This window comes from Bombina bombina, chromosome 8, assembly GCF_027579735.1.
Source record: "Bombina bombina isolate aBomBom1 chromosome 8, aBomBom1.pri, whole genome shotgun sequence".
Lineage (NCBI taxonomy): Eukaryota > Metazoa > Chordata > Amphibia > Anura > Bombinatoridae > Bombina > Bombina bombina.
In genome coordinates this window covers 7,917,879-7,940,208 of record NC_069506.1, presented here as the reverse complement: position 1 = coordinate 7,940,208, position 22,330 = coordinate 7,917,879, and positions in this window count along the sequence as shown.

Here is a 22,330-nt window from a genome sequence, read left to right as displayed (position 1 = left end):
GCTATAGGTTTTGCTATTTTATTGTAACAAGAGGTAAATGTTATTGCGTTGCAATACTACGCCAACAGATCGCTTACATTACACCTTTAATGCAGGTGGCAATGCTGCGCCAACAGATCGCTTACATTACACCTTTAATGCAGGTGGCAATACTGCGCCAACAGATCGCTTAAATTACACATTTAATGCAGGTGGCAATACTGCGCCAACAGATCGTTTACATTACACCTTTAATGCAGGTGGCAATGCTGCGCCAACAGATCGCTTACATTACACCTTTAATGCAGGTGGCAATGCTGCGCCAACAGATCGCTTAAATTACACATTTAATGCAGGTGGCAATACTGCGCCAACAGATCGTTTACATTACACCTTTAATGCAGGTGGCAATGCTGCGCCAACAGATCGCTTACATTACACCTTTAATGCAGGTGGCAATACTGCGCCAACAGATCGCTTACATTACACCTTTAATGCAGGTGGCAATGCTGCGCCAACAGATCGCTTACATTACACATTTAATGCAGGTGGCAATACTGCGCCAACAGATCGCTTACATTACACCTTTAATGCAGGTGGCAATGCTGCACCAACAGATCGCTTACATTACACATTTAATGCAGGTGGCAATGCTGCGCCAACAGATCGCTTACATTACACATTTAATGCAGGTGGCAATACTGCGCCAACAGATCGCTTACATTACACATTTAATGCAGGTGGCAATACTGCGCCAACAGATCGCTTACATTACACCTTTAATGCAGGTGGCAATGCTGCGCCAACAGATCGCTTACATTACACATTTAATGCAGGTGGCAATACTGCGCCAACAGATCGCTTACATTACACCTTTAATGCAGGCGGCAATGCTGCTTTTAAAATTCTGCTCGTGTTAAATAGAGAAGCATTGTCATTTGCCTCACACAGAGAAGTAAAAGCCCCTCTTGGCGTGACTGACTTCTAATGCTGATTTCAGCCCTTTAGAACATTTCACAGCCTATCTCGATTGCCACACGGATCCTTTTTTTACATTAAGCCCTAACCGTGAAGGATTTCAATTGACATAATTGCCAGTGTGAAGTGTCGCGGTCCTGCCTCCCTATATCAAAGCTTACAAAGTTGTCTCATTTTTTAATGTTTTAATTATTTTTTCACGATATCTTTTGTACATATGTTAGAGTGCACTGTTTTATATGGGATTTCCCCCCAATTTTATTTGTTTGTTTTATAATATTTAAAAACTTGTGATGCCGGTTCTGATGCGCTAGAAGTTAATGGTTGAGCAATAATAGCAGCTCTATTGATTTCAAAGTAGCTGATCTCATCACTCGCTGCAGTAGGGGGGGGTATCAATCTCTGAATTCCATGATTTTCATGTGCATTGCTGGGCAAGATATTCATTTTTTAACAAAGAGTTTTATTAAAGGGATATAAAACCCAAAACTTTTTCTTTTGTGAATCAGACAGTTTAAAAAAAAAGTTTGCATTTGACTTTTATTATCAAATTTGCTTTGCTCTCATGGTATTATTTGTTGAGGAGATACCTAGGTAGCACCTGGAGCACCACATACAGGAAATAGTGCTGCCCTCTAGTGCTCTTGCAAATGGATAACATTCTTACAAAACCGCTGCTATACAGTGCTCTTGCAAATGGATAACATTCTTACAAAACCGCTGCCATCTAGTGCTCTTGCAAATGGATAACATTCTTACAAAACCGCTGCTATATTGTGCTCTAGCAAATGGATAACATTCTTACAAAACCGCTGCTATACAGTGCTCTTGCAAATGAATAACATTCTTACAAAACTGCTGCCATCTAGTGCTCTTGCAAATGGATAACATTCTTACAAAACCGCTGCCATCTAGTGCTCTAGCAAATGGATAACATTCTTACAAAACTGCTGCCATCTAGTGCTCTAGCAAATGGATAACATTCTTACAAAACCGCTGCTATACAGTGCTCTTGCAAATGAATAACATTCTTACAAAACTGCTGCCATCTAGTGCTCTTGCAAATGGATAACATTCTTACAAAACCGCTGCCATCTAGTGCTCTAGCAAATGGATAACATTCTTACAAAACCGCTGCTATACAGTGCTCTTGCAAATGAATAACATTCTTACAAAACCGCTGCTATACAGTGCTCTTGCAAATGGATAACATTCTTACAAAACCGCTGCCATCTAGTGCTCTTGCAAATGGATAACATTCTTACAAAACCGCTGCTATACAGTGCTCTTGCAAATGAATAACATTCTTACAAAACCGCTGCTATACAGTGCTCTTGCAAATGGATAACATTCTTACAAAACCGCTGCTATACAGTGCTCTTGCAAATGAATAACATTCTTACAAAACCGCTGCTATACAGTGCTCTTGCAAATGAATAACATTCTTACAAAACCGCTGCTATACAGTGCTCTTGCAAATGAATAACATTCTTACAAAACTGCTGCCATCTAGTGCTCTTGCAAATGAATAACATTCTTACAAAACTGCTGCCCTCTAGTGCTCTTGCAAATGGATAACATTCTTACAAAACCGCTGCTATACAGTGCTCTTGCAAATGGATAACAATCTTACAAAACCGCTGCTATACAGTGCTCTTGCAAATGAATAACATTCTTACAAAACCGCTGCTATACAGTGCTCTTGCAAATGAATAACATTCTTACAAAACTGCTGCCATCTAGTGCTCTTGCAAATGAATAACATTCTTACAAAACTGCTGCCATCTAGTGCTCTTGCAAATGAATAACATTCTTACAAAACTGCTGCCATCTAGTGCTCTAGCAAATGGATAACATTCTTACAAAACCGCTGCCATCTAGTGCTCTAGCAAATGGATAACATTCTTACAAAACCGCTGCCATCTAGTGCTCTTGCAAATGGATAACATTCTTACAAAACTGCTGCCATCTAGTGCTCTAGCAAATGGATAACATTCTTACAAAACCACTGCCATCTAGTGCTCTTGCAAATGAATAACATTCTTACAAAACCACTGCCATCTAGTGCTCTTGCAAATGAATAACATTCTTACAAAACCACTGCCATCTAGTGCTCTTGCAAATGGATAACATTCTTACAAAACTGCTGCCATCTAGTGCTCTAGCAAATGGATAACATTCTTACAAAACCGCTGCTATCTAGTGCTCTAGCAAATGGATAACATTCTTACAAAACCGCTGCCATCTAGTGCTCTAGCAAATGGATAAAATTCTAGCAAAACTGCTGCCATCTAGTGCTCTAGCAAATGGATGACAAAAAAGGATAGGGTACAGCGCTAGACCAAAACCTACTTAGCCTCACTATGGTGATTGTCTCCTCCCTAGACAATTCAAAAAATACAAATCATAAAAATAGTGGATATAGGAGGCGCTATAGAAGCGGTAGGATATATAGATATATGTATAAATTAACAGTGTCGTTATCACCTTTAAATAATCTGAATAAAACAAAGTGTCAATTAATATAAATATAAATGCAACATTTAATATAAAAGTCAAATTTAATAAAGTTCAGTGCAATGTTCAATAAAATTCAAACTTATCGATACTTAATCAGAAAGGCAGATAAAAATCAGATGGGCAGATAAAAATACATAAGTTACATAAACCGCTAAAACATATGTATGTTAGAACCGGTTCAATCATTCACACTTCATACAACATATCAAACTCTTGATTTCAAAGACACAATATATAGCTGTTGGAGAACACCAAAATAGCTTGTGTTCAAATCTCACTGTCTTTTGTGGGGATCCCCAAAAATTGATCCAGAATGACAATGTGGGCTAGAATAAATATAAATCCTCCAAATCAAGTCATTTGTATAGGTGCCCCAAAATGACAACAAAACCGTTATACCTTCAGTCACTTTCTATTTAAAAATAGAACGTAAGGTGGTGTAAGTCCTTTCCTTGCAGCTGTATCAGTGGTAAAGGCAGTCAAATATACTGAACAGAGCCGGGAGGCTCTTTTACCTCCTTTCAAGTGTCTGCTAGACGGCCTCCTTACCTGGCCCGACACTACGGCTACTCCTTTGGATATTAGTAAACGAAGATCCCGTGAGTGACGTCACCCGGTTTCCGGATCCTAGGTGACCACTTGCACAAGTGTTTTTTTCTCCACGGTCGTATCCACAAAATAGCCTCTGCACTTCAGTACACCAGGGTATGCAGAGTTTGGTTCAGATTTACAGCTTTCTTACAAAACCGCTGCCATCTAGTGCTCTTGCATATGGATAACATTCTTACAAAACTGCTGCCATCTAGTGCTCTTGCAAATGGATAACATTCTTACAAAACCGCTGCCATCTAGTGCTCTTGCAAATGGATAACATTCTTACAAAACCGCTGCCATCTAGTGCTCTTGCAAATGGATAACATTCTTACAAAACCGCTGCCATCTAGTGCTCTTGCAAATGGATAATATTCTTACAAAACCGCTGCTATACAGTGCTATAGCAAATGGATAACATTCTTATAAAACCGCTGCCATCTAGTGCTCTTGCATATGGATAACATTCTTACAAAACCACTGCCATCTAGTGCTCTAGCAAATGGATAACATTCTTACAAAACCGCTGCCATCTAGTGCTCTTGCAAATGGATAACATTCTTACAAAACCGCTGCCATCTAGTGCTCTTGCAAACGGATAACATTCTTACAAAACCGCTGCCATCTAGTGCTCTTGCAAATGGATAACATTCTTACAAAACCGCTGCCATCTAGTGCTCTAGCAAATGGATAACATTCTTACAAAACCGCTGCCATCTAGTGCTCTTGCAAATGGATAACATTCATACAAAACCGCTGCCATCTAGTGCTCTAGCAAATGGATAACATTCTTACAAAACCGCTGCCATCTAGTGCTCTAGCAAATTGATAACATTCTTACAAAACCGCTGCCATCTAGTGCTCTAGCAAATGGATAACATTCTTACAAAACCGCTGCCATCTAGTGCTCTAGCAAATGGATAACATTCTTACAAAACCGCTGCCATCTAGTGCTCTTGCAAATGGATAACATTCTTACAAAACCGCTGCCATCTAGTGCTCTAGCAAACGGATAACATTCTTACAAAACCGCTGCCATCTAGTGCTCTTGCAAATGGATAACATTCTTACAAAACCGCTGCCATCTAGTGCTCTAGCAAATGGATAACATTCTTACAAAACCGCTGCCATCTAGTGCTCTTGCAAATGGATAACATTCATACAAAACGGCTGCCATCTAGTGCTCTAGCAAATGGATAACATTCTTACAAAACCGCTGCCATCTAGTGCTCTAGGAAATGGATAACATTCTTACAAAACCGCTGCCATCTAGTGCTATTGCAAATGGATAACATTCTTACAAAACCGCTGCCATCTAGTGCTCTAGGAAATGGATAACATTCTTACAAAACCGCTGCCATCTAGTGCTCTTGCAAATGGATAACATTCTTACAAAACCGCTGCCATCTAGTGCTCTAGCAAATGGATAACATTCTTACAAAACCGCTGCCATCTAGTGCTCTAGCAAATGGATAACATTCTTACAAAACCGCTGCCATCTAGTGCTCTAGCAAATGGATAACATTCTTACAAAACCGCTGCCATCTAGTGCTCTTGCAAATGGATAACATTCTTACAAAACCGCTGCTATCTAGTGCTCTAGCTAATGGATAACATTCTTACAAAACCGCTGCCATCTAGTGCTCTTGCAAATGGATAACATTCTTACAAAACCGCTGCCATCTAGTGCTCTTGCAAATGGATAACATTCTTACAAAACCGCTGCCATCTAGTGCTCTAGCAAATGGATAACATTCTTACAAAACCGCTGCCATATAGTGCTCTTGCAAATGGATAACATTCTTACAAAACCGCTGCCATCTAGTGCTCTAGCAAATGGATAACATTCCTACAAAACCGCTGCCATCTAGTGCTCTTGCAAATGGATAACATTCTTACAAAACCGCTGCCATCTAGTGCTCTAGCAAATGGATAACATTCTTACAAAACCGCTGCCATCTAGTGCTCTTGCAAATGGATAACATTCTTACAAAACCGCTGCCATCTAGTGCTCTAGCAAATGGATAACATTCTTACAAAACCGCTGCCATCTAGTGCTCTAGCAAATGGATAACATTCTTACAAAACCGCTGCCATAAAGTGCTCCAGAAATAGGCCGGCTCCTAAGCTTAGGTCCCTGCTTTTCAACATTAGAGATCAAGAGAATGAAGACAATTTGATAATAGATGTAAATAAGAAAGTTGTTTAACATCGCTGCTCTATTTTAATCATGAAAGAAAAATTTGGGGTTTCATAGCCCTTTAAATCAAGGCCAATGTATTCAGAAACATTTGCATTCCAGCATCTTAGTTTTTTTTTCAGGACTGCAGAAATATGTTACAAGGCGCTTACTGACCCTTTAATGTGAGTCTTTGGCAACATAAAATGTAAAAAATGTCATTTACAAAAAAGTCAAGATAAAAAAGGTATAATTTATTTGGGAAAATGCCCTATTTCTTTCTTTCTTTCCTTTCTTAAATAATTACATTGTAACGTCATTACAAATGCAATAAATAATAATAATAATAATATTACTACTACTATTAATAATCATATAATAATATTACTACAAATAATAATAATCATATTTAAATTAACAATAATAATGATAATAATAATAATAACAATTATAGCAACAATAATAATAATAATAACAATAATAACAACAACAATAATAATATTAATAATAACAATAATAATAATAATAATAATAATAATAATATTAATAATCATAACAATAATAACAATAACAATAATAATATTAATAATAACAATAATAATAACAATAATATTAATAATAACAATGATAATAATAATAACAACAACAATGATAATATTAATAATAACAATAATAATATTATTAACCTCTTAAGGACATATGACGGAATTTTTCCGTCATAAAACAATTGAGCAAACTGAAAGCTGTGTCCTTAATAACAATAATAACAATAACAATAATAATAATATTAATAATAACAACAATGATAATATTAATAATAACAATAATAATAATAATAACAATAATAATATTAATAATAACAATAATATTAATAATAACAATAATTATAATATTAATAATAACAATAACAATAATAATAACAACAACAATGATAATATTAATAATAACAATAATAACAATAATAATAATAATAACAATAATAACAATAACAATAATAATATTAATAATAACAATAATAATAAAATTAATAATAACAACAACAATAATAATATTAATAATAACAATAATAATAACAATAATAACAATAACAATAATAATATTAATAATAACAATAATAATAATAATATAAATAATAACAACAACAACAATAATAATATTAATATTAATAATATTATTAATAACAACAATAATAATAATATTATTAATAATAATAACAATAATAATAAGCTATTCTCAGAATATAAACATTACTTTGCTGTGTACATCCTTCAGTTGTTTGGGAAGAGCTGGAATACAGAGGCTTTTCAGATTCTTCAGCATTTTATGACTCCTTCATAAAATAAAGATTAGAAGCACTTCAGTAGTGTATAATTGCTAAGGAAACCAATGTTAGGAATAATATTTCTTTGAAGAAAATAAAAAGTGATCATGTAGGTGCTGTGTATAATTCTCTAGTGCTCTAGAACTGTACAGAAGGAAGCGTTTCATGGCTAAGTGTCTGCAGTAATGCACGTTCCTCGCGGCACAAATTGGTAATTACTGCTGCCTTTTCTATTAATCTATTAGTGCTCAGCACAACAACTGGATCTTTAAATTCATCTCTTGTACATTTTAGGGAGAGAACGGAGCAGATATGAATAGCGTTAATAAAGAGATAGCCTCAGGGATAACAGTGGGAAACTAAAGAGAATCTCGTGGTAGAAAAGCGCCTATCATTATAATAGACATTTAATGTCCCTCTGCAATGCTAGAAGAGACACAGAGCACTTAGGAAAAACATTTTACATAGTAAGACAATATATTTATTAAATGATCATAGCAACAAATTTAGAAAGAAACTTCCCAAAGCTTATTTTATACACAAATCAAAATAAGTAAACCGATAAAAAAAGGCATCAATTCTTAAGGCATAACAGACATATGAATGGGGGAATATCACGTTTATTCTTAAAGGGACATTAAACTGCTGGGCACAACGATTCTAGAATGGTTACTGCATTTCATCCTGTTCCTGCAGCTCTTTACAAATCAGTTATTCTGTTTTAATAACTTAAAAGTGCCAGATACTGAAGCTCCGCCTCTTTGTACTGGGGGCGGCCATCTTATAGCACAGGTATTTTCACACCCTGTGACAGAAGCTGCACTCAGATCAGTGATACAGCTGTATAATGTGCTGCAGGTTAGGGCGCATGATACAAAGCAGGAGCTGTACTCACAGATCAGTGATACAGCTGTATAAAGTGCTGCAGGTTTGGGTGCATGATACAAAGCAGGAGCTGTACTCACAGATCAGTGATACAGCTGTATAAAGTGCTTTAGGTTAGGGTGCATGATACAAAGCAGGAGCTGTACTCACAGATCAGTGATACAGCTGTATAATGTGCTGCAGGTTAGGGCGCATGATACAAAGCAGGAGCTGTACTCACAGATCAGTGATACAGCTGTATAAAGTGCTTCAGGTTAGGGCGCATGATACAAAGCAGGAGCTGTACTCACAGATCAGTGATACAGCTGTATAAAGTGCTTCAGGTTAGGGCGCATGATACAAAGCAGGAGCTGTACTTACAGATCAGTGATACAGCTGTATAAAGTGCTTCAGGTTAGGGTGCATGGTACAAAGCAGGAGCTGTACTCACAGATCAGTGATACAGCTGTATAAAGTGCTTCAGGTTAGGGTGCATGGTACAAAGCAGGAGCTGTACTCACAGATCAGTGAAACAGCTGTATAAAGTGCTTCAGGATAGGGCGCATGATGCAAAGCAGGAGCTGCACTCACAGATCAGTGATACAGCTGTATAACGTGCTGCAGGTTAGGGCGCATGATACAAAGCAGGAGCTGTACTCACAGATCAGTGATACAGCTGTATAAAGTGCTTCAGGTAAGGGTGCATGATACAAAGCAGGAGCTGTACTCACAGATCAGTGATACAGCTGTATAAAGTGCTGCAGGTTAGGGTGCATGATACAAAGCAGGAGCTGTACTCACAGATCAGTGATACAGCTTTATAAAGTGCTGCAGGTTAGGGCTGCAGGTTAGGGCGCATGATACAAAGCAGGAGCTGTAATCACAGATCAGTGATACAGCTGTATAAAGTGCTTCAGGTTAGGGTGCATGATACAAAGCAGGAGCTTCACTCACAGATCAGTGATACAGCTGTATAAAGTGCTGCAGGTTAGGGTGCATGATACAAAGCAGGAACTGTACTCACAGAGCAGTGATACAGCTGTATAAAGTGCTGCAGGTTAGGGTGCATGATACAAAGCAGGAGCTGTACTCACAGATCATTGATACAGCTGTATAAAGTGCTTCAGGTTAGGGTACATGATACAAAGCAGGAGCTGTACTCACAGATCATTGATACAGCTGTATAAAGTGCTGCAGGTTAGGGTGCATGATACAAAGCAGGAGCTGTACTCACAGATCAGTGATACAGCTGTATAATGTGCTTCAGATTAGGGCGCATGGTACAAAGCAGGAGCTGTACTTACAGATCAGTGATACAGCTGTATAAAGTGCTTCAGGTTAGGGTGCATGATACAAAGCAGGAGCTGTACTCACAGATCAGTGATACAGCTGTATAATGTGCTGCAGGTTAGGGTGCATGATACAAAGCAGGAGCTGTACTCACAGATCAGTGATACAGCTGTATAATGTGCTGCAGGTTAGGGTGCATGATACAAAGCAGGAGCTGTACTCACAGATCAGTGATACAGCTGTATAATGTGCTGCAGGTTAGGGTGCATGATACAAAGCAGGAGCTGTACTCACAGATCAGTGATACAGCTGTATAAAGTGCTTCAGGTTAGGGTGCATGATAAAAAGCAGGAGCTGTACTCACAGATCAGTGATACAGCGGTATAAAGTGCTGCAGGTTAGGGCGCATGATACAAAGCAGGAGCTGTACTTACAGATCAGTGATACAGCTGTATAAAGTGCTGCAGGTTAGGGCGCATGATACAAAGCAGGAGCTGTACTCACAGATCAGTGATACAGCTGTATAAAGTGCTGCAGGTTAGGGCGCATGATACAAAGCAGGAGCTGTACTCACAGATCAGTGATACAGCTGTATAAAGTGCTGCAGTTTAGGGTGCATGATACAAAGCAGGAGCTGCACTCACAGATCAGTGATACAGCTGTATAAAGTGCTGCAGGTTAGGGTGCATGATACAAAGCAGGAGCTGTACTCACAGATGAGTGATACAGCTGTATAAAATGCTGCAGATTAGGGCACATGGTACAAAGCAGGAGCTGTACTCACAGATCAGTGATACAGCTGTATAAAGTGCTGCAGGTTAGGGTGCATGATACAAAGCAGGAGCTGTACTCACAGATGAGTGATACAGCTGTATAAAGTGCTTCAGGTTAGGGCGCATGATACAAAGCAGGAGCTGCGCTCACAGATCAGTGATACAGCTGTATAAAGTGCTTCAGGTTAGGTTGCATGATACAAAGCAAGAGCTGTACTCACAGATCAGTGATACATCTGTATAAAGTGCTGCAGGTTAGGGTGCATGATACAAAGCAGGAGCTGTACTCACAGATTAGTGATACAGCTGGATAAAGTGCTGCCGGTTAGGGTGCATGATACACAGCAGGAGCTGTACTCACAGATCAGTGATACAGCTGTATAAAGTGCTTCAGGTTAGGGCACATGGTACAAAGCAGGAGCTGTACTCACAGATCAGTGATACAGCTGTATAAAGTGCTTCAGGTTAGGGTACATGATACAAACAGGAGCTGCATGCACAGATCAGTGATACAGCTGTATAAAGTGCTTCAGGTTAGGGTGCATGATACAAAGCAGGAGCTGTACTCACAGATCAGTGATACAGCTGTATAAAGTGCTTCAGGTTAGGGTGCATGATACAAAGCAGGAGCTGTACTTACAGATCAGTGATACAGCTGTATAAAGTGCTGCAGGTTAGGGCGCATGATACAAAGCAGGAGCTGTACTCACAGATCAGTGATACAGCTGTATAAAGTGCTGCGTTAGGGCGCATGAAACAAAGCAGGAGCTGTACTCACAGATCAGTAATACAGCTGTATAAAGTGCTGCAGGTTAGGGCGCATGGTACAAAGCAGGAGCTTCACTCACAGATCAGTGATACAGCTGTATAAAGTGCTTCAGGTTAGGGTGCATGATACAAAGCAGGAGCTGTACTCACAGATCAGTGATACAGCTGTGTAAAGTGCTTCAGGTTAGGGTGCATGATACAAAGCAGGAGCTATAGTCACAGATCAGTGATACAGCTGTATAAAGTGCTGCAGGTTAGGGTGCATGATACAAAGCAGGAGCTGCACTCAGATCAGTAAAACAGCTGTATAAAGTGCTGCAGGTTAGGTTGCATGATACAAAGCAGGAGCTGCACTCAGATCAGTAATACAGCTGTATAAAGTGCTGCAGGTTAGGGCGCATGATACAAAGCAGGAGCTGTACTTACAGATCAGTGATACAGCTGTATAATGTGCTGCAGGTTAGGGTGCATGATACAAAGCAGGAGCTGTACTCACAGATCAGTGATACAGCTGTATAAAGTGCTGCAGGTTAGGGCGCATGATACAAAGCAGGAGCTGTACTCACAGATCAGTGATACAGCTGTATAAAGTGCTTCAGGTTAGGGTGCATGATACAAAGCAGGAGCTGTACTCACAGATCAGTGATACAGCTGTATAAAGTGCTGCAGGTTAGGGCGCATGATACAAAGCAGGAGCTGCACTCACAGATCAGTGATACAGCTGTATAATGTGCTGCAGGTTAGGGCGCATGGTACAAAGCAGGAGCTGTACTCACAGATCAGTAATACAGCTGTATAAAGTGCTGCAGGTTAGGGCGCATGGTACAAAGCAGGAGTTTCACTCACAGCTCAGTGATACAGCTGTATAAAGTGCTTCAGGTTAGGGTGCATGATACAAAGCAGGAGCTGTACTCACAGATCAGTGATACAGCTGTATAAAGTGCTTCAGGTTAGGGTGCATGATACAAAGCAGGAGCTATACTCACAGATCAGTGATACAGCTGTATAAAGTGCTGCAGGTTAGGGTGCATTATACAAAGCAGGAGCTGCACTCAGATCAGTAATACAGCTGTATAAAGTGCTGCAGGTTAGGTTGCATGATACAAAGCAGGAGCTGCACTCAGATCAGTAATACAGCTGTATAAAGTGCTGCAGGTTAGGGCGCATGATACAAAGCAGGAGCTGCACTCACAGATCAGTGATACATCTGTATAAAGTGCTTCAGGTTAGGTTGCATGATACAAAGCAGGAGCTGCACTCAGATCAGTAATACAGCTGTATAAAGTGCTGCAGGTTAGGGTGCATGATACAAAGCAGGAGCTGTACTCACAGATCAGTGATACAGCTGTATAATGTGCTTCAGGTTAGGGCACATGGTACAAAGCAGGAGCTGTACTCACAGATCAGTGATACAGCTGTATAAAGTGCTGCAGGTTAGGGCGCATGATACAAAGCAGGAGCTGCACTCACAGATCAGTGATACAGCTGTATAAAGTGCTTCAGGTTAGGGTGCATGATACAAAGCAGGAGCTGCACTCACAGATCAGTGATACAGCTGTATAAAGTGCTGCAGGTTAGGGCGCATGATACAAAGCAGGAGCTGCACACAGATCAGTGATACAGCTGTATAATGTGCTTCAGGTTAGGGTGCATGATACAAAGCAGGAGCTGTACTCACAGATCAGTGATACAGCTGTATAAAGTGCTTCAGGTTACGGTGCATGATACAAAGCAGGAGCTGCACTCACAGATCAGTGATACAGCTGTATAAAGTGCTGCAGGTTAGGGTGCATGATACAAAGCAGGAGCTGCACTCACAGATCAGTGATACAGCTGTATAAAGTGCTGCAGGTTAGGGCGCATGATACAAAGCAGGAGCTGCACTCACAGATCAGTGATACAGCTGTATAAAGTGCTGCAGGTTAGGGCGCATGATACAAAGCAGGAGTTGCACTCACAGATCAGTGATACAGCTGTATAAAGTGCTTCAGGTTAGGGTGCATGATACAAAGCAGGAGCTGCACTCACAGATCAGTGATACAGCTGTATAAAGTGCTGCAGGTTAGGGTGCATGATACAAAGCAGGAGCTGTACTCACAGATCAGTGATACAGCTGTATAATGTGCTGCAGGTTAGGGCGCATGATACAAAGCAGGAGCTGTACTCACAGATCAGTGATACAGCTGTATAAAGTGCTTCAGGTTAGGGCGCATGATACAAAGCAGGAGCTGTACATTTTTGCTCTGGCTGCATCATCATTATTGTTGAGTGATTTTTTAAATATATTTTGTGTAAACGTAAAACTGTGTAAAAATGCAAAACTGTAAAGTTCATATGCTGTATCATGCACACTTTGGGAGTATGATTTCTTATGTACCTTATTAAATACATAGTTTATCTAAAACCAGTACTGGGGAACTGGAATTTTCAGTACAGGTGGCAGGTTCAACAGACAAAAGCAGCTATTTCAAATGTAATACACTTTAACCACTAATATGTACCACACAACAAATCCAAATATGTACCACACAACAGATCCTAATATGTACCACACAACAGATCCTAATATGTACCACACAACAGATCCTAATATGTACAACACAACAGATCCTAATATGTACCACACAACAGGACCTAATATGTACCACACAAAAGATCCTAATATGCACCACACTACAGATCCTAATATGCTCCACACAACAGATCCTAATATGCACCATACAACTGATCCTAATATGTACCACACAACAGGACCTAATATGTACCACACAAAAGATCCTAATATGCACCACACTACAGATCCTAATATGCTCCACACAACAGATCCTAATATGTACCACACAACAGGACCTAATATATACCACACAAAAGATCCTAATATGCACCACACTACAGATCCTAATATGCTCCACACAACAGATCCTAATATGCACCATACAACTGATCCTAATATGTACCACACAACAGGACCTAATATGTCCCACACAACAGATCCTAATATGTACCACACAACAGATCCTTTAATAATGTAAAAAAAACCCATACAGATTTGCTTAGGAATGGGTATTTTTTTCTAGAGACCCCTAATATGTAACGCACAACAGCTTGGGAATGGGCTATATGTGGAATAAAAAAATCTAGTATGTCTAGAGACCCCTAGTAAAGGGCGAGATTATGAGTTTTGTGTTAGAGGCTATGCAGTGCTAACGAGCAGTTTTCTCTCACCGCTCACTTACATACAGCGCTGGTATTACAGGTTTTTACAAACCCGGCGTTAAAAGGCAAGAAGTGAGCGTAGAGCAAAATTTTGCTCCACACTTCACTTCAATACCAGCGCTGCTTAAGTCAGCGGTGAGCTGGTCGTACGTGCCAATAGGATTTTTTCTACCTGAATTCCGATTGGCTGATAGAATTCTATCAACCAATCGGAATCTAAGGGGCGCCATCTTGGATGACGTCACTTAAAGGAACCGTCATTCAGTAAGAAGACTCCAGATGAAGAGGATGCTCTGCGTCGGATGTCTTGAAGATGGAGCCGCTCCGCGTCGGATGGATAAAGATAGAAGATGCCGTCTGGATGAAGACTTCTGCCCGTCTGGAGGACCACTTTGCCCGGCTTGGATGAAGACTTCTCCCGGTTGCATTGAGGATTTCGGCCCGGTTGGATGAAGACTTCTGCCGCTTCCTTGAGGATGGATGTCCGGTCTTCAGAACAGTAAGTCGATCTTCATGGGGTTAGTGTTAGGTTTTTTTAAGGGTGTATTGGGTGGGTTTTATTTTTAGGTTAGGGCCGCAAAATAGCTAACTGCCCTTTTAAGGGCAATGCCCATCCAAATGCCCTTTTCAGGGCAATGGGGAGCTTAGGTTTTTTTAGTTAGGCTTTTACTTGGGGGGTTGGTTGTGTGGGTGGTGGGTTTTACCTTTGGGGGGTTGTTTGTATTTTCTTTTTACAGGTAAAAGAGCTGATTTCTTTGGGGCAATGCCCCGCAAAAGGCCCTTTTAAGGGCTATTGATAGTTTAGTTTAGGCTAGGGTTTTTTTTTTTTTTTTTTATTTTGATAGGGCTATTAGATTAGGTGTAATTAGTTTAAAGATCTGTAATTTGTTTTTTATTTTCTGTAATTTAGTGTGTTTTTTTTGTGATTAAGCTAATTTAATTTATTTAATTGTAGTGTAGTGTTAGGTGTTAGTATAACTTAGGTTAGGTTTTATTTTACAGGAATTTGTATTTATTTTAGCTAGGTAGTTATTAAATAGTTAATAACTATTTAGTAACTATTCTACCTAGTTAAAATAAATACAAACTTGTCTGTAAAATAAAAATAAACCCTAAGCTAGCTACAATGTAACTATTAGTTATATTGTAGCTATTTTATTGTTTATTTTATAGGTATTTAGTTTTAAATAGGAATAATTTAGGTAATAATATTAATTTTTATTTAGATTTATGGTAATTATATTTAAGTTAGGGGGTGTTAGGGTTAGACTTAGGTTTAGTGGTTAATATATTTAGAATAGTGGCGGCGACGTTGGGGGCGGCAGATTAGGGGTTAATAAGTGTAAGTAGGTTGCAGCGACATTGGGGGCGGCATATTAGGGGTTAATAAAAATAATGTAGGTGTTGACGATGTTGGGTGCAGCAGATTAGGGGTTAATAAGTATAATGTAGGTGGCAGCGATGTCTGGAGCGGCAGATTAGGGGTTAATAAGTATAATGTAGGTGGCGGCGAGGTTAGGGACAGCAGATTAGGGGTTAATAATATTTAACTAGTGTTTGCTAGGCGGGAGTGCAGCCGTTTAGGGTTCATATTTTTATTATAGTGGCGACGATGTCCGGAGTAGAAGATTAGGGGTTAAAAAAATTATTTTAGTGTTTGTGATGCGGGAGGGCCTCGGTTTAGGGGTTAATAGGTAGTTTATGGGTGTTAGTGTACTTTTTAGCACTTTAGTTATGAGTTTTATGCTACAGCGTTGTAGTGTAAAACTCATAACTACTGACTTTTAAATGCGTTAGGACTCTTGACGGGGTAGGGTGTACCGCTCACTTTTTGGCCTCCCAGGACAGACTCGTAATACCAACGCTATGGAAGTCCCATAGAAAAAAGGCTTTACGTAAGTAGTTTTGCGGTAAGGCCAAAAAAATGTGCGGGGACCCTAAACATGCAAGACTCGTAATATCAGCGGTAGTGAAAACGCAGCGTTAGACCAGTCTAACGCTGCTTTTTCAGATTACCGCAAAACTCATAATCTAGGTGACTGTTAATTTTCTAGTAGACAAGTCCTTCTCTTAAAAATAAATAAATATGCATTTTGTTTGTAAAGTCAGGTGATCACTGTGGTAACAGTATAGTCAGGTGATCATTCTGGTAACAGTATAGTCAGGTGATCACTGTGGTAGCAGTATAGTTAGGTGATCACTGTGGTAACAGTATAGTTAGATGATCACTGGGGTAACAGTATAGTTAGATGATCACTGTGGTAACAGTATAGTTAGATGATCACTGTGGTAACAGTATAGTTAGATGATCACTGTGGTAACAGTATAGTCAGGTGATCACTGTGGTAACAGTATAGTTAGATGATCACTGTGGTAACAGTATAGTCAGGTGATCACTGTGGTAACAGTATAGTTAGATGATCACTGTGGTAACAGTATAGTCAGGTGATCACTGGGGTAACAGTATAGTCAGGTGATCACTGGGGTAACAGTATAGTCAGGTGATCACTGTGGTAATAGTATAGTCAGCTGATCACTGGGGTAACAGTATAGTCAGGTGATCACTGTGGTAACAGTATAGTCAGGTGATCACTGTGGTAACAGTATAGTCAGATGATCACTGTGGTAACAGTATAGTCAGGTGATCACTGGGGTAACAGTATAGTCAGGTGATCACTGGGGTAACAGTATAGTCAGGTGATCACTGGGGTAACAGTATAGTCAGATGATCACTGTGGTAACAGTATAGTCAGGTGATCACTGTGGTAACAGTATAGTCAGGTGATCACTGTGGTAACAGTATAGTCAGATGATCACTGTGGTAACAGTATAGTCAGGTGATCACTGGGATAACAGTATAGTCAGGTGATCACTGGGGTAACAGTATAGTCAGGTGATCACTGTGGTAACAGTATAGTCAGGTGATCACTGTGGTAACAGTATAGTCAGGTGATCACTGTGGTAACAGTATAGTCAGGTGATCACTGTGGTAACAGTATAGTCAGATGATCACTGTGGTAACAGTATAGTCAGGTGATCACTGGGGTAACAGTATAGTCAGGTGATCACTGGGGTAACAGTATAGTCAGGTGATCACTGGGGTAACAGTATAGTCAGGTGATCACTGGGGTAACAGTATAGTCAGGTGATCACTGGGGTAACAGTATAGTCAGGTGATCACTGTGGTAATAGTATAGTCAGCTGATCACTGGGGTAACAGTATAGTCAGGTGATCACTGTGGTAACAGTATAGTCAGGTGATCATTCTGGTAACAGTATAGTCAGGTGATCACTGTGGTAACAGTATAGTCAGGTGATCATTCTGGTAACAGTATAGTCAGGTGATCACTGTGGTAGCAGTATAGTTAGGTGATCACTGTGGTAACAGTATAGTTAGATGATCACTGGGGTAACAGTATAGTTAGATGATCACTGTGGTAACAGTATAGTTAGATGATCACTGTGGTAACAGTATAGTTAGATGATCACTGTGGTAACAGTATAGTCAGGTGATCACTGTGGTAACAGTATAGTTAGATGATCACTGTGGTAACAGTATAGTTAGATGATCACTGTGGTAACAGTATAGTTAGATGATCACTGTGGTAACAGTATAGTCAGGTGATCACTGGGGTAACAGTATAGTCAGGTGATCACTGGGGTAACAGTATAGTCAGGTGATCACTGTGGTAATAGTATAGTCAGCTGATCACTGGGGTAACAGTATAGTCAGGTGATCACTGTGGTAACAGTATAGTCAGGTGATCACTGTGGTAACAGTATAGTCAGATGATCACTGTGGTAACAGTATAGTCAGGTGATCACTGGGGTAACAGTATAGTCAGGTGATCACTGGGGTAACAGTATAGTCAGGTGATCACTGGGGTAACAGTATAGTCAGATGATCACTGTGGTAACAGTATAGTCAGGTGATCACTGTGGTAACAGTATAGTCAGGTGATCACTGTGGTAACAGTATAGTCAGATGATCACTGTGGTAACAGTATAGTCAGGTGATCACTGGGATAACAGTATAGTCAGGTGATCACTGGGGTAACAGTATAGTCAGGTGATCACTGGGGTAACAGTATAGTCAGGTGATCACTGGGGTAACAGTATAGTCAGGTGATCACTGTGGTAACAGTATAGTCAGGTGATCACTGTGGTAACAGTATAGTCAGATGATCACTGTGGTAACAGTATAGTCAGGTGATCACTGGGGTAACAGTATAGTCAGGTGATCACTGGGGTAACAGTATAGTCAGGTGATCACTGGGGTAACAGTATAGTCAGGTGATCACTGGGGTAACAGTATAGTCAGGTGATCACTGGGGTAACAGTATAGTCAGGTGATCACTGTGGTAATAGTATAGTCAGCTGATCACTGGGGTAACAGTATAGTCAGGTGATCACTGTGGTAACAGTATAGTCAGGTGATCATTCTGGTAACAGTATAGTCAGGTGATCACTGTGGTAACAGTATAGTCAGGTGATCATTCTGGTAACAGTATAGTCAGGTGATCACTGTGGTAGCAGTATAGTTAGGTGATCACTGTGGTAACAGTATAGTTAGATGATCACTGGGGTAACAGTATAGTTAGATGATCACTGTGGTAACAGTATAGTTAGATGATCACTGTGGTAACAGTATAGTTAGATGATCACTGTGGTAACAGTATAGTCAGGTGATCACTGTGGTAACAGTATAGTTAGATGATCACTGTGGTAACAGTATAGTTAGATGATCACTGTGGTAACAGTATAGTTAGATGATCACTGTGGTAACAGTATAGTCAGGTGATCACTGGGGTAACAGTATAGTCAGGTGATCACTGGGGTAACAGTATAGTCAGGTGATCACTGTGGTAATAGTATAGTCAGCTGATCACTGGGGTAACAGTATAGTCAGGTGATCACTGTGGTAACAGTATAGTCAGGTGATCACTGTGGTAACAGTATAGTCAGATGATCACTGTGGTAACAGTATAGTCAGGTGATCACTGGGGTAACAGTATAGTCAGGTGATCACTGGGGTAACAGTATAGTCAGGTGATCACTGGGGTAACAGTATAGTCAGATGATCACTGTGGTAACAGTATAGTCAGGTGATCACTGTGGTAACAGTATAGTCAGGTGATCACTGTGGTAACAGTATAGTCAGATGATCACTGTGGTAACAGTATAGTCAGGTGATCACTGGGATAACAGTATAGTCAGGTGATCACTGGGGTAACAGTATAGTCAGGTGATCACTGGGGTAACAGTATAGTCAGGTGATCACTGGGGTAACAGTATAGTCAGGTGATCACTGTGGTAACAGTATAGTCAGATGATCACTGTGGTAACAGTATAGTCAGGTGATCACTGGGGTAACAGTATAGTCAGGTGATCACTGGGGTAACAGTATAGTCAGGTGATCACTGGGGTAACAGTATAGTCAGGTGATCACTGTGGTAATAGTATAGTCAGCTGATCACTGGGGTAACAGTATAGTCAGGTGATCACTGTGGTAACAGTATAGTCAGGTGATCACTGTGGTAACAGTATAGTCAGGTGATCACTGGGGTAATAGTATAGTCAGCTGATCACTGGGGTAACAGTATAGTCAGGTGATCACTGGGGTAACAGTATAGTCAGGTGATCACTGGGGTAACAGTATAGTCAGGTGATCACTGTGGTAATAGTATAGTCAGGTGATCACTGGGGTAACAGTATAGTCAGGTGATCACTGTGGTAACAGTATAGTCAGGTGATCACTGTGGTAACAGTATAGTCAGGTGATCACTGTGGTAACAGTAAACAACAAGAAAAAAAAAGTGCTTTTACTCCTGTAAAGTACAATGGAGCCTCTCTAATCTATATTATAACCCCAAAAACCTGTATAGGTCCCTATTTTACATGCGGCTTCCCTTTATGACAATTTAGTCAAGTGATCACAGTAACAGCAGTGGTCACTTGGCCATTTTACAGTTTTTGCTGCAGCTAGCTCACATGTCATGAAATATCAATATAATAAAGGTATATTGTGAATCTGCTGGGTCTGCTGAAATAAACAACATATTATTTGTGTGGGTCATTCACTGTATTTTGACCTACAATAGGGTTGAAATGTAGGTAGCAAAAAAAGCTAAAAATTGGTTCAGCACTGTGTTCTACAAAGGCTTTTTAGAGAAAGAGTTAAAAGGACAGTCTAGGCCAAAATAAACTTTCATGATTCAGATAGAGCATGTAATTTTAAACAATTTTCCAATTTACTTTTATCACCAATTTTGCTTTGTTCTCTTGGTATTTTTAGTTGAAAGCTTAACCTAGGAGGTTCATATGCTAATGTCTTAGACCTTGAAGGTCACCTCTTTTCAGAATGCATTTTAACAGTTTTTCACCACTAGAGGGTGTTAGTTCATGTATTTCATATAGATAACACTGTGCTCGTGCACGTGAAGTTATCTGGGAGCAGGCACTGATTGGCTAAACTGCAAGTCTGTCAAAAGAACTGAAATAAAGGGGCAGTTTGCAGAGGCTTAGATACAAGGTAATCACAGAGGTTAAAAGTATATTAATATAACTGTGTTGGTTATGCAAAACTGGGGAATGGGTAATAAAGGGATTATCTATCTTTTTAAACAATACAAATTCATGGATAATTGGTTACACATGAAAGGGGAGGAAAACAAAGCACAGTACATTGTCTCTAAGAATTGCCATTTTACGTTGACTCAATATATCTAGAGTGTAATGAGCTCACTCATTTAGAAGGGGAGACTATCCTCTTTCAAATGAGTAACCTCTTGTGTTGACAGATTCAGTTTCTTTGGATAAACAGAGGTACAGTTTAATTGAATCATGGGTACACACATTGCATCTTACCACATGACAGGCAGTGAGCTTAAATGCCTACCACATAGATCAGACTCCTAGATGAAGGGGGCATCTGCCCCTCTTGTACATCCATGGATGTGTTTGAGCCATGACTGGGTACCAAGGAAGTAGAGAGTTTGGAAATGGAGGTTTTAACAGTTACACTTGCGTCACATGGTCTACCTAAAAATCAAACACAAGCCCTGAATAACACCTGGTGTGTTTTATATATAGCATCATGTGTATATAAATGAAGGCTCACGTGAATGCCAGATGTGCTGTGTACCACAGCCTGTGCATTTAACCCTTTGTGTGCTGCATGTGTATTTTTCTTCGTTTTTGACTGTAAAACCCACAAAACAACATTACTGAGCGGCGCAGAAGGGGTTACTCTGTACAAGCTATTTTTCCCCCAGCATACTACACGCTTCTCAGCTCCTGTCCTTTAGGAAACGTTCTGTTCTCAGCTGCTATCAAGTTTTATTTTTTTTGGCTGCTATTTCTGTACACGTTACGCAATTTTCTTGGAAAGAAAGGACTGGACAAGACTTTGTAAACAACGGCCCTTACTGATTTTTTTTTCTCTTACAATTTGGACTTTGCTTGTTTAGCAATAGCCCACTGGTACCCAGTGTATTTATCCTTCCTGCATCTTTTTTGTTTGTTTGTTTTACAGCAGGAAATTGTTCTTTCCTTTTTATTGTCATCCTAGGTTTAATTTAGATTTATGAGATAATTCTAAATTGGGTACAACACAGCTTTTTTAGCTTACAGTAAATATAGCCCCTTATAGTATCTGACTAGCATCTATTGTTTGGCATTATTATGTTTTGTTCTTTTTTTATTTGTTCTTTCTTTCTTTCTTTCTTTCTTTCCAGGCTTGTAGAGGCTTTTCCATGTTAGCCAATGCATCTGTGAGAGTTACCCTTGTTAGCCAAATAGAAATGTGAAATGCGTTAGTGGCATATTTGCCTGCTTTTTTATTTTTATATG